Source organism: Chenopodium quinoa, unplaced genomic scaffold (assembly GCF_001683475.1).
Source record: "Chenopodium quinoa cultivar QQ74 unplaced genomic scaffold, ASM168347v1, whole genome shotgun sequence".
Classification (NCBI taxonomy): Eukaryota; Viridiplantae; Streptophyta; class Magnoliopsida; order Caryophyllales; family Amaranthaceae; genus Chenopodium; species Chenopodium quinoa.
Window position 1 is genome coordinate 184384 of NW_018743942.1, and position 11664 is coordinate 196047.

Sequence of the window (11664 nt, forward strand, 5' to 3'; positions counted from 1 at the left end):
CAGATACGTCCTCTACGGACCAATTGAGACACGCCACGTGTCCACCCATGCCAAATGGGAAAATCGGCCAACAAGGCCCAATCCTGTTTAGAGGCCCGGTCAGCCCTAGGTTTACCCTAAACCTAGAGAATGGCACGCTTCTCAAGACTATAAATACTTAATTAATCCTCATTAAGAGAATAGGAACAGAAACGTTACGGAACACACTAATAACCGGCTGATCTCGCTAACAAAGCAGATTACCAACATTAAACACTCTCACCTAGAGAGACCTTATTACTTTAATTTCCGCATTAATTACTCCTTAATCAGGTACTAACTTGACCGTTGGAGGCGGAGCTCACAGGAGTCTCCGTTATTTTGCAGGTACAGGCGTCCGGTTCCAGTCTCGGAATTGTAACTCTCCCGGAGGACATCAGAAAACCCCGAAACATTTGGCGCCGTCTGTGGGGAGAGTACTTCAGAGATGGCATCCAAGTCTGTACCGACTCCTGAAGAGAGGCGTCCCCTAAACGACCCTCAAGTTCAGTCGGACCATGACACCGAAAGTGAATTTGAAGTTGAAACTCATACAGCTCCAGACGGGACCCTAAGGGCCCGACGTACCCGTCATACCGAAAGGAGGGAACGGGAGCATCTTCAAACAGGAAGCGAGCCAGCAGGCGCACCGCCTGCTCGGCAACAGCCGACTGATGGGTCTGCTCCCATCACAAGGAACGAACTCATGACCTTCATGAGGGACTTCAAGGGAGAGATTCAAGAGTTGATCAACAAGAAGCCGCCTGCTTCAGTCAAGGAGCAGTCGGCCAAGAAACCTTCCACTTCACTGAAGAGGAAGCCAGTTCAAGGGCGAGAGACGACTCCTCATCCTAAATCTAGGAAGCGGGAACCACCTGCCCTTGATTTCACAAAATTCCGTTATCCTACAGGAAATAGGAAACCGGTTCGTCATATTCAGGCGGACGGGTCAAAGCAAACATTCACAGATGCTCGGCTACTGCTAGAGCAGAAGAAGAGTGACCGATTGTCCGAGTCGGCTTCTACTTCAGACTTTCAAGACAGTTTGCGAAATGCCTCGATGAGGCATACTCAGTCGTACCATGAGAGTCAGTCAGGCGGCACCTCCCGTCAGTCCGGCTTTCATAGTGCCCAGGCGGTACCAAACTTACCATTTGTGCCGCAACAACAGTATTTTATGCAGCCACCTCCATTTGGTGGACCTATAGCAAAAAACGTCCAACCTATGGACTGGCAGCTACGGTTTCTTAGACTTGGTGAACAGCCGTCGGCCTTCTCCAAGGAAATTACTGACGCCGCACAGCCGGCCAAAGTAAAAAAATGTACTAGTAGGCGCCTATGACAGCACTACTAACCCAGAAGACCATCTGATGGCATTCACCAACCTGATGTACCTTCAAGGGTTGGATGATCCCACTTGGTGCAAGTGTTTCCCAGCGACTCTCAAAGGAATCGCACAGCAATGGTTCGGCAACCTGCCGACTGGTTGTGTAAATAGCTTCAGGACGCTTGCTTACCTATTTGCCTCCAACTTCGCCATGAACATCCCTGCGAAGAAAACGACCCTTGATTTGGGAACAATTCAGCAGGGCGAGAAGGAGGGGCTTCGTTCTTACATCAGGCGGTTCAACCTGATGAGAATACAGATTCAAGGGTTACCGGATGAGGTAGCTTATACCGACTTTTTTAGAGGTCTCAAAGACGGGTCTACCTTCAAATTTGATTTGGTTCGAAAAAGGGTGGCGACTCTTCAAGAGGCCTTGATTGAAGCAGAAGCCTATATACAGGCGACTGATCTGTGTACGATAAAACAGTCGGACGGGAAAAGGTTCGACAAAAGAGAAGGACGACAGAAACAGTCGTCAAACAAAGATGAGAAAAGAAAAGAGGTCTGGGCGGCTGATTCCTCTAAACAGCCGGCCCAGAAAAAGAAAAAAGAATTCAAACCATACTCCCCAAAGTATGTGTTTAACAAGGATAACCAGTTTATCCTAAAAGAAATAAAGGGACGGATCTCAATTGAGAAGCCGGTCCCCATGAAGGGTTCTGCAAACAACCGGAACCAAGATAAAATCTGTGCTTATCATGATGACGTTGGTCATCACACCAATGACTGCATCAGTCTCATGCGGTACCTAGACCGCCTGGCTGAGCAAGGTGATCTTGACACTTATGTCAAGAAATCTACGGGGAACACTTCCTCAAAAAAGCTGTCGGCCAAAAAGAATCAACAGGCCGACAGCTCCGATACAGATGATGCAGTCGTCTACACCATTGCAGGCGGCTTCTCAGGAGGCGGCCCCACTATTAGGGGAAACAAAGATCATATAAGGCGGTTAGATGTAAATTCCGTTCACCAAGAACGGCCGTCCAAATATACATTTCCTGAGATTGTCATCACTGAAGAGGATCTAGGAGGGGTAAGGGGGCCGCATGACGACCCTCTCGTTATTGAATGTAAAGTGGCCAACCAGAGAGTTGGCCGAATCCTCATAGATACCGGGAGCTCCTCAGATCTCATCAGCAGCAAATGTCTGTCGAAACTGAAATATCAGACTGACTGCATACATCCGGCCTCCCACCCTTTAATAGGGTTTGGAGGAGGAGTCGTCCACCCACTGGGACGAGTAGATTTACCCATTCGCCTGGGCGAAAAAGGGGAAGGACGACACATGGTAGTCCGGTTCCTAATAGTAGAGGAACTCTCGGCCTACAACATGATTCTGGGTCGACCAACCCTGAATAATTCCAAGGCTGTTATAATCCCGTCTCTTATGTTGCTCAAGTTTGAGAGGGATAATGGAACAGTCGGCTCCCTAAGGGGAGATCAGAGGATGGCCCGAGAGTGCTATCTCTCGGATGTCAAGCCCACTGTTATGGCCACTGGGTCAAGTGGTGAAAAAACAGACCTTGACAATGTCAAGGAGAGTGCGCCTGTTCAAGAAGCAGGCGGCAAAAAGAGAAAGGCGTCCCAGACAGAGTCCGCAAGAAAAGCAAGAAAATAGCAATCATTGGCAGAGGAGCGGCCGGATGAGTTCCGCCCTCAGCCGGCTGGTGAGCATGCGGACCTGATCTTAGACGACTCACGTCCTGACCGAACAGTCAAAGTTGGGACGACTTCTCTGAGAAACCTTGGTGACGACTTTCACAACCTATTGAAAGAATACAAGGACATCTTTGCATTCGAAGTCCATGAAATGCCAGGCATTAGTCCTGATCTAGCGGTACATAAACTCGTCGTGGATCCGAAAAAGAAGCCGGTACGGCAAAAGAAGCGGAACCATGGCGAAGAAAGAAGTCAGGCGGCAGCCGCCGAAGTTAAAAAATTACTTGATGCAGGGTTCATTCGGCAATGTTACTTCCCAGACTGGGTTGCAAATGTGGTGCTTGTTAAAAAGCCGAATGGCACCTAGCGAATGTGTGTAGACTACACAGACTTAAACAAGGCGTGCCCCAAAGACAGTTACCCTCTGCCTAAAATTGATAACCTGGTCGACTCAACAGCCGGCCATGCCTTGATGAGTTTCATGGACGCCTATTCTGGTTTCCATCAAATTCCCTTATGGAAGAAAGATCAGGAGAAGACGGCCTTCGTCACTGATCAGGGGTTATACTGTTACACGGTCATGCCGTTTGGTCTTAAGAATGCCCCGGCTACCTTCCAACGAATGATAAACACTGTGTTCTTTGATCAGATTGGGAGAAACGTCGAGGCATATATTGATGATATGATTGTCAAGACTAAACTTCAGAAAGATCATCTGTCGGACCTCCGAGAAACTTTCGCCACACTCAGGCGGCACCATGTCATGCTCAATCCCAAGAAATGTGTATTTGGAGTTGAGTCTGGGAAATTTCTCGGATTCCTTATCAATCAGAGAGGAATAGAAGCGAACCCTGAGAAGGTGCAGGCGGTCATTGACATGCAGTCGCCTCGTACCATCTGAGAGGTTCAGAAGTTAACAGGTTGTCTGGCGGCCTTGGGAAGATTTCTAAGCCGATCAGGCGACAAATGCCTATACTTTTTCCAGGCAATTAAGAAAAAGGCAAGGTTTGAATGGGGGCCGGATGCTGAGGCCGCCTTCCAGAAATTAAAAGTTCACTTGCATTCCTTGCCGAGGCTGGTCAGCCCTTTGCCCAAAGAGGTTCTCTACATGTACCTGGCCGTCTCTGATCATGCGTTAAGCGCTGTTCTCCTTGCTGAAAGGGACGGCTGTCAGCTCCCGGTCTACTTTGTCAGTCACGTACTGAAAAATGCCGAGTTGAGGTATCCCCTAGTGGAGAAATTTGGTCTTGCACTCTTCATGGCTGTTAAAAAATTGAAGCCCTACTTTTTTGCACATGCAGTCGTCGTGTATACAGACCAACCTATCAAGCGGCCACTTACCATCATGGAGTCGTCAGGCCGAATGATCAAATGGGCCATAGAAATACAGAGCCTCGAAGTTACTTTCGAGCCTAGAAAAGCAGTGAAGGGGCAAGCCTTTGCTGACTTTATTGTAGAGATGACTCGTCCTCCTGACTCTCAAGTTCCAGACCAAGTATGGAAGGTATATGTGGACGGAAGCTCTACTTCAAATGGTTGTGGAGCAGGCGTCATATGTCAGTTGCCAGAGGGCGACAGGTTCGAGTATGCTCTACGCTTCAGTTTTCAGGCTTCAAACAATGAGGCGGAATATGAAGCTTTACTAGCCGGGATCCGCATGTGCAAGGCGGCAGGGGCAAGAAAAATAGACGCCTGTTCCGATTCACAATTGATAGTGAGTCAGTACAATGGCGAATACGAAGCAACCCATCCGGCCATGATCAAGTATTTACAGGCGGTCCGACAAGCAGTCGGCTCCCTTGAGGATTTCCATCTGATCCAAGTGCCGAGATCAGAAAACAACCAGGCGGATGCACTGTCAAAATTAGCATCATCCGCCTCCTCTGATACTCCTCGAACTGTTTTTTGGGAAGTAATGGAGAAGAGAAGCATCGAGGAAAACCCTATTGGAATCCTAGACAGAAGCTCAACCTGGATGGATTCAATCAGGGCATATCTGACAAACGGTACACTGCCGGATGATCCTCAACAGGCGGCAGCACTGAAAAAACGAGCCACTTGTTTTGAAATGATTAAGGGAGAACTTCACAAGAGGGGGTACCTTCAACCCTTCTTAAAGTGTGTTACTCCAGAAAAGGGACGAGAGATACTAGATGATATTCACTCTGGTTACTGTGCTTCGCATATAGGTGGTAGGATGCTTGCTCAAAGGGCAAGGCGGCAGGGCTACTTTTGGCCTACTTTGGAAGCAGATGCAATGGAGATGGTGAAAAAATGTGACAAGTGCCAAAGGTTTGGCAAACTAATTCACCGTCCGGATACTGACCTCACTACCATTCACAGCCCACTACCGTTTGCTAAGTGGGGCATGGACATCCTGGGTCCATATACGCTTGCTACAGGCGGAAGGAGGTACATACTTGTTGCCGTCGACTACTTCACTAAATGGGTAGAGGCGGAGGCTGTAAAGGGAATCAAGACGAAAGATGTAATTTCATTCATTTGGAAAAATGTCATCACTCGGTTCGGGGTTCCCATGTCTATGGTTTTTGATAATGGTCCCCAATTTGAGACGCCTTTTCTCAAAAGCTGGTTGGGTGACCAAGGAATTGCAAACTACTTTGCATCTGTCGGCCGTCCACAAGCAAACGGCCAGGTAGAAGCCTTGAATAAAATCATCTCAGACGGTCTCAAGAAAAAGATTGAACGAGCAGGCGGCCTATGGGCGGATGAACTACCACATGTTCTCTGGGCCATTAGGACGACTGAAAAAGGGGCGACTGGAGAAACTCCATTCCTCCTAACTTACGGTGCGGAAGCTGTTCTTCCAATAGAACACTACGAGCCGACTCTTCGTGTAATGCTATATGACGAAGAGGCAAACTGGGAAGCCATGCGCCTGGCATTAGACTCACTTCCTGAAAAGAGGGGCAATGCTGTCTTGCGCCATGAGATCTATCGCCTGAGAATGACTAGATCATACAACAAAAAAGTACACAGGCGTCCACTCAAAGTAGGGGACTTTGTACTTAGAAAAATGGAAGCAGTTGGTAGGGCTAATGAGTCTGGCAAACTAACTCCCAAATGGGAAGGACCCTACCGAATCTATGAGGAAGTCAGGGACGGTACCTACCGTCTGGAAACACCAGACGGACAACCGTTGCCTCGAACTTGGAATGTAGATAATCTTAAAAAATATTTCTTTTGAATGATGTAAAGTAAAGAGCTACTTAATAAAAGTTTGCACTTACTATTCAATTTATTATTACGAGGGGCATGCCGTCTGTTCCTTTACAGTCGGCTACTCTCCATTGAGTTTTACACTCTATCTTCAGAGGGGCATGCCGTCTGTACCTTTACAGTCGGCTACTCTCCATTGAGTTTTACACTCTATCTTCAGAGGGGCATGCCGTCTGTACCTTTACAGTCGGCTACTCTCCATTGAGTATTTCACTCACAATAGGGGCAGGTCGCCTGGGCATATAGTCGGCTACTCTCCATAAGTAGATGGTCGACTGGTTCCAAGCACATAGCCACCCCCCTAATACTTAGCTAAAAAGATTAGGGCCTGGCCGACCCTGTGCCTAACAGGCGGCTACCCTTCTTTTACTTAGCACCTTAGTTCACCAAGAACTTACCAAGGCCATAGGCCGAATGATCAGACCAGGCGCCAAGCCAACTGATCAAATCTACAAAACTAATACGACCTGTCCCAACATCATAGCAGGCGTCCGACGGCATCCCTCCGGATGAAATTCGTCGCAGAGAGCAGCTCCCTTTTGGGTGGAACATTGTTCTATAAACTAATTACACGGCACCTATACGACTGTCCCCAAGGGCAACCACGTAGCCGTTTTTGAGACAAGGATAACTCTATCACTAACCAAACCAGTGGTAGCAGTTGACATCTGAGTCAGATGACCGCCTGTGTTACTTGGGATAAATGCAGGGGGTACCTATTGAGTTAATAGCCAACAAACATTGGCGAATCAAGGGGTCTAGCCGGCCTACGCCGCCTGGTACCTCTACTTCTCAAACAAAAGTGACGGCGACTGAGTAACTCCAACGTTAACTCATAGTCACTCCCTCAAATTTGGTATGGAACATAAAAGGTTTGAGTCGTCCGCCTGTTTTTAACAAACAGGGGCACTCAAACCCCTATTTCCTACTAGGTAACCTATTGAGTTAATAGCCAACAAACGTTGGCAAATCAAGGGGATCAGCCGGCATCCGCCGCCTGGTACCTCTACTACTCAATCTAGATTGTGAAGAAGACTAAGTAACTCCTATGTTAACTTAATAGTCACTCAAACTTAGTATGGAGCCTTAAAGGTATGAGTCGTCCGCCTGTTTTTAACAAACAGTGGCTCTCAACCACTACTCTTGCTAGGTTAACAAATTATGAGTTAAAAGCCAACAACATTGGCAATAAAGGGAAACAACCGGTACCCGCCGCTTGTTATCTCTACCATTCAATTCCTTGGCGACTAAGTAATACTCTATTTACTTGGTCAGACCACTTTCCTACTTGGTTAAAATTACAAAAAGACAGGCACGCCTGCCTAAAAAGGATCCAGACAAAATAGTTCGAATACCGATTGAATAAATGGCCGACTGATCGTCTATCCTGGAAACAGACAACCAGTCGTCCAGGGGCATAGGCGGCGTACTAATTATCCGTACCTGTCTGCAACGTTCGGCCATGTACAACAGTCGGTCTAGTAAACAATTGGATATTAGATATGGAATACAAAAATTCATTAAAAATAAGCCGGTCATTAAAGACCAGCAAAATATTCAAAGCCCCGGCCCCCTGGCCGGGTAAATACAAAGCAAACGGCACGCAGGCCGTGGAAAGAATACATTAAGCTTAAGAAGGGGGCAGTTCAGTATTAGCAGCTGCCGCCTGGTCAGCACTCTTCTTGCTGGACTCGGCTTCAGCTGCATCCTTTTTTGATGCCTTATCCCCAAGTGGCACAAGCGCCACAACCGGCTCCTCCTCCTCCAACGCTTCTCCCAACGCCTCTTCTTCAGCAGCCGCCAGGATCTCTTGATTATATGTTTCCGAACACTGGCGGTACGTTCTTTCCCAAGAGGCAAAGTCGGCATTGGGGAACAGGCGGCCCCAGGTCATGCGCTGGATTTGAGCGGAGTCTTCCATCATCTCCCGGACGAGCTCTTTCTTCTCTTGCTCGGCCTTTTCCGAGAGCTCTTGGGTAAGACTCTTCTCTTGGCTCACCAGGCGTTCTTTTACGCTTGCCAAGGATTTCTCCATGGCTTCGTAAGAGTACATTTTTAGGCGAAGAGGTTTCAGCTCGGCCTTAAGATTTGTGATGGTCGCCTCCAGCTCGTCATTCTTCTTCTGGGCCGCCTCTAACTGAGCCCGAACAGCGGCGGTAGCCTGCGCCTGATAATAAAGAATATCAATGGTCAGTACTTCATTTTGGGCAATTTGAAACATTGCCTTATCACAGTCAGAGGCGGCCATAGCTTTTGCAGCCTTTACCTCTTTGTTCTTCCGATCAAGCGGCTTGCGAAGGCCGTTAACTCGGAGCAGGGCCTAAGTACAAAAAAAAAAACAGGCGTCAGTTTCCAAATAAAAAAGATAACAGGCGTCCTGGAATTCAAATACTCAAAAAGTATACCTCAGCAAGGACCCCTGCAATCCCATCAAGGTCAAGGGTGCCGACACCCCTGACCGCCTCCCTTTCAGATGGAGGAACTACTTTGATCATGGACTTGGCTACCTCTACCAAGTCAGGCCCCTGAGGGCCGGCTGCATCAAGCGTAAAAAAGCAAGTTAGACCTAGTCAAGAAGGAAGCAAGTGTAAAAGTTTTTACAAGTAATTGTCCATACTTCTAGGCGGCCCCGCCGGAGTTTTAGAAGAAGTGGCCGGCTGCTTCTCAGCCGCCACTGTTTTCCTGGAAGACCCAGGAGAGCTTGCAACAGTCGTCCTCCGGGCCTTGGGGTCCGGCTGTTGCGAGGAAGAAGCTCTTGGAGTGCCCGACTGAAAAAAAAAGGAGTTAGTATATGCATAAGACAACTCCTAAAAGAGGAAGAATTTCGAAGCCTACCAAGGGTGCCCCCTTGTTGGGGGAGTCGGTACAAGACTGTTGCATGAGAGAGGCCCGCAACATGGCCGCCGCAGTCTTGGATGCTGTTATTTTACTCATGGCGTCAGCTGCAAAAAATAAACAGCAAAGTTAGTAAAAATCCCAAGTAAACAAGGCGTGAAAAAACAGAGTATTTGTCAGGCCGGCTACCTCTAGAGCACCGACTGCTGAGGCCACAGGCGGCCAAAAAGTACTCGTCATAGAGCCACTTGAAGCTCGGGACGCAGTTTAGGGGTACTTGCTCTCGTACCCCTGAAGTAGAGTTCACCCTAGTCTCTACTTTGAAGAGTCCTTTGTCTAGGATCTCTTTTTTAGCCTTTGGGGGAACAGGCGGCATGCTGTGGCCGCCTGCGAGAAGAGGCGGATCCCTATTCCACTTGTTAAAGCGTTTGTTCAGCTCCGTGTCTGAACCCTCGATGATAAGGAAGGTGTTCCGCCAATCCTTCCATTTGTTCGCCTTACCTCTCGTCATGAGGTAGCCCCTATGGCTTGTTAATTGATACCAGCCGGTACCTCCCGACTTAGGGGTCCGGCTGAGATAGTTCATGTGGGCGAAAGCCTCAAAGCTTGGCTCCACCCCGTACATTTCGCACCCGGCCACATAGCCGAGTACGTTTACCCAAGAGTTGGGGGCTAACTGCCATAACCCCAAATCATACCCATCTAAAATCCGCTGAACAGCCGGATGTAATGGGAAGCGCAGTCCAGCTTTGATGGCCGCCACATAGCAGCCAAAGCAGCCGTCATCATAGCTGGTACCAGCCGGCCAGACAACAGTGTCTTCTGGATCCGGCACAAACACTAGAAAGTCGGGGCCCATTCTGTGGTTAGCTATAAAGCTCTCCACTTTGTCTTGCATGGCTGCGATCCGGCCTCGGGGTACCGTGCAGTAGTAGGGGGTGTTTTCCTCTCTGTAAGAGGCGGACGGCTCCGCCCAATTGCCCCCCTTCTCAACTGCATGAGAAAGCCTCGCCTCTTGTAGGCGGTTGTTTCTTTCTTCTGAGCCTGGAGAAGCGTGGCCAGAAGAGCTGGACTCGGACTCGTCCTCTGACGAGTCCGAAGAGGACGACTCCTCCCCTCTCCCAGAGGGGCCCGCCTCCTCTCCCTTAGAAGGAGCAGGAGGAAAATTAGACATATCAACGGTGAAATGGGAAGGGACCACCTTGACCCCTCCCTCAGAACTGTCGGCTTGGCAGCCGCCTCGTTTCACTTCTACATCTGGCGCCTGGTCAGATGTTTCACTAATGAGCACCCTTTGGGAGGAGCCGTCCGAGTTTGAGATCATAGCAGTCTTTTTTGTTCTGGCCATCACGTTCTGCATAGACACAGATACAGTCGGACTTTGTATAAAGGGCAAAGATGGGTCCAGAAAAGGGCAGGCGGCACTCCTAGTCCTAGATTCAGCCGTCCCCGGTGACCGGCTGATCACTAACTTAGGTCGTGTCGTGTGCTTCCGTGGTGCCATTTCAAAAAAATAAAAAGAGAAATTAAGAGTAAGAGAACTGACAATTACCTGAACGAGTGACGGTTGATGAAGTTCTGAAAATCCTGTGCAGTCGGCTTGTCAGAACAGGCGGTAGGCAGAAAAGGTCCGAAATGTCAGAGCAAGTTCAGGGGTCCGAATGTTCTCGCAAAGTTCTCAAATGTGAAAATGACCGAAGTCAGCACTTCCTTATATAGGCAAAGTGAGAAGGCGAAGGGTCGCTTTCAAATTCAAAATTTGGGCGGGAAAATCTCTCGGCCATTTGCAAGGTGACACCTGTAGCAGGCCGTCGCCTGTCACCGTGCGGCACCTGTCACAGGTGACACGTGACCAGTCACGTGCCACCTGTGAGGGGCAAATGATTAGGGGATTTTTATCCACCAATCACCGTCTGACAAGTGGACCAACCAGGTTCCGCCACGTGTCCTTCACGTAGGCCAATAGGAGCCTGCCACGTGTCAATCACATATACGTCCTCTACGGACCAATTGAGACACGCCACGTGTCCACCCATGCCAAATGGGAAAATCGGCCAACAAGGCCCAATCCTGTTTAGAGGCCCGGTCAGCCCTAGGTTTACCCTAAACCTAGAGAGTGGCACGCTTCTCAAGACTATAAATACTTAATTAATCCTCATTAAGAGAACAGGAACAGAAACGTTACGGAACACACTAATAACCGGCTGATCTCGCTAACAAAGCAGATTACCAACATTAAACACTCTCACCTAGAGAGACCTTATTACTTTAATTTCCGCATTAATTACTCCTTAATCAGGTACTAACTTGACCGTTGGAGGCGGAGCTCACAGGAGTCTCCGTTATTTTGCAGGTACAGGCGTCCGGTTCCAGTCTCGGAATTGTAACTCTCCCGCAGGACATCAGAAAACCCCGAAACACATCTTCCCATGTTGTTTTGAATTTTGCATCTAGCCCATAGTACCACTCTCTCGCCGCTAGGTCTAGAGATAAAGGGAAAGTCAAAGTGTAAAGCTTAGGATCAA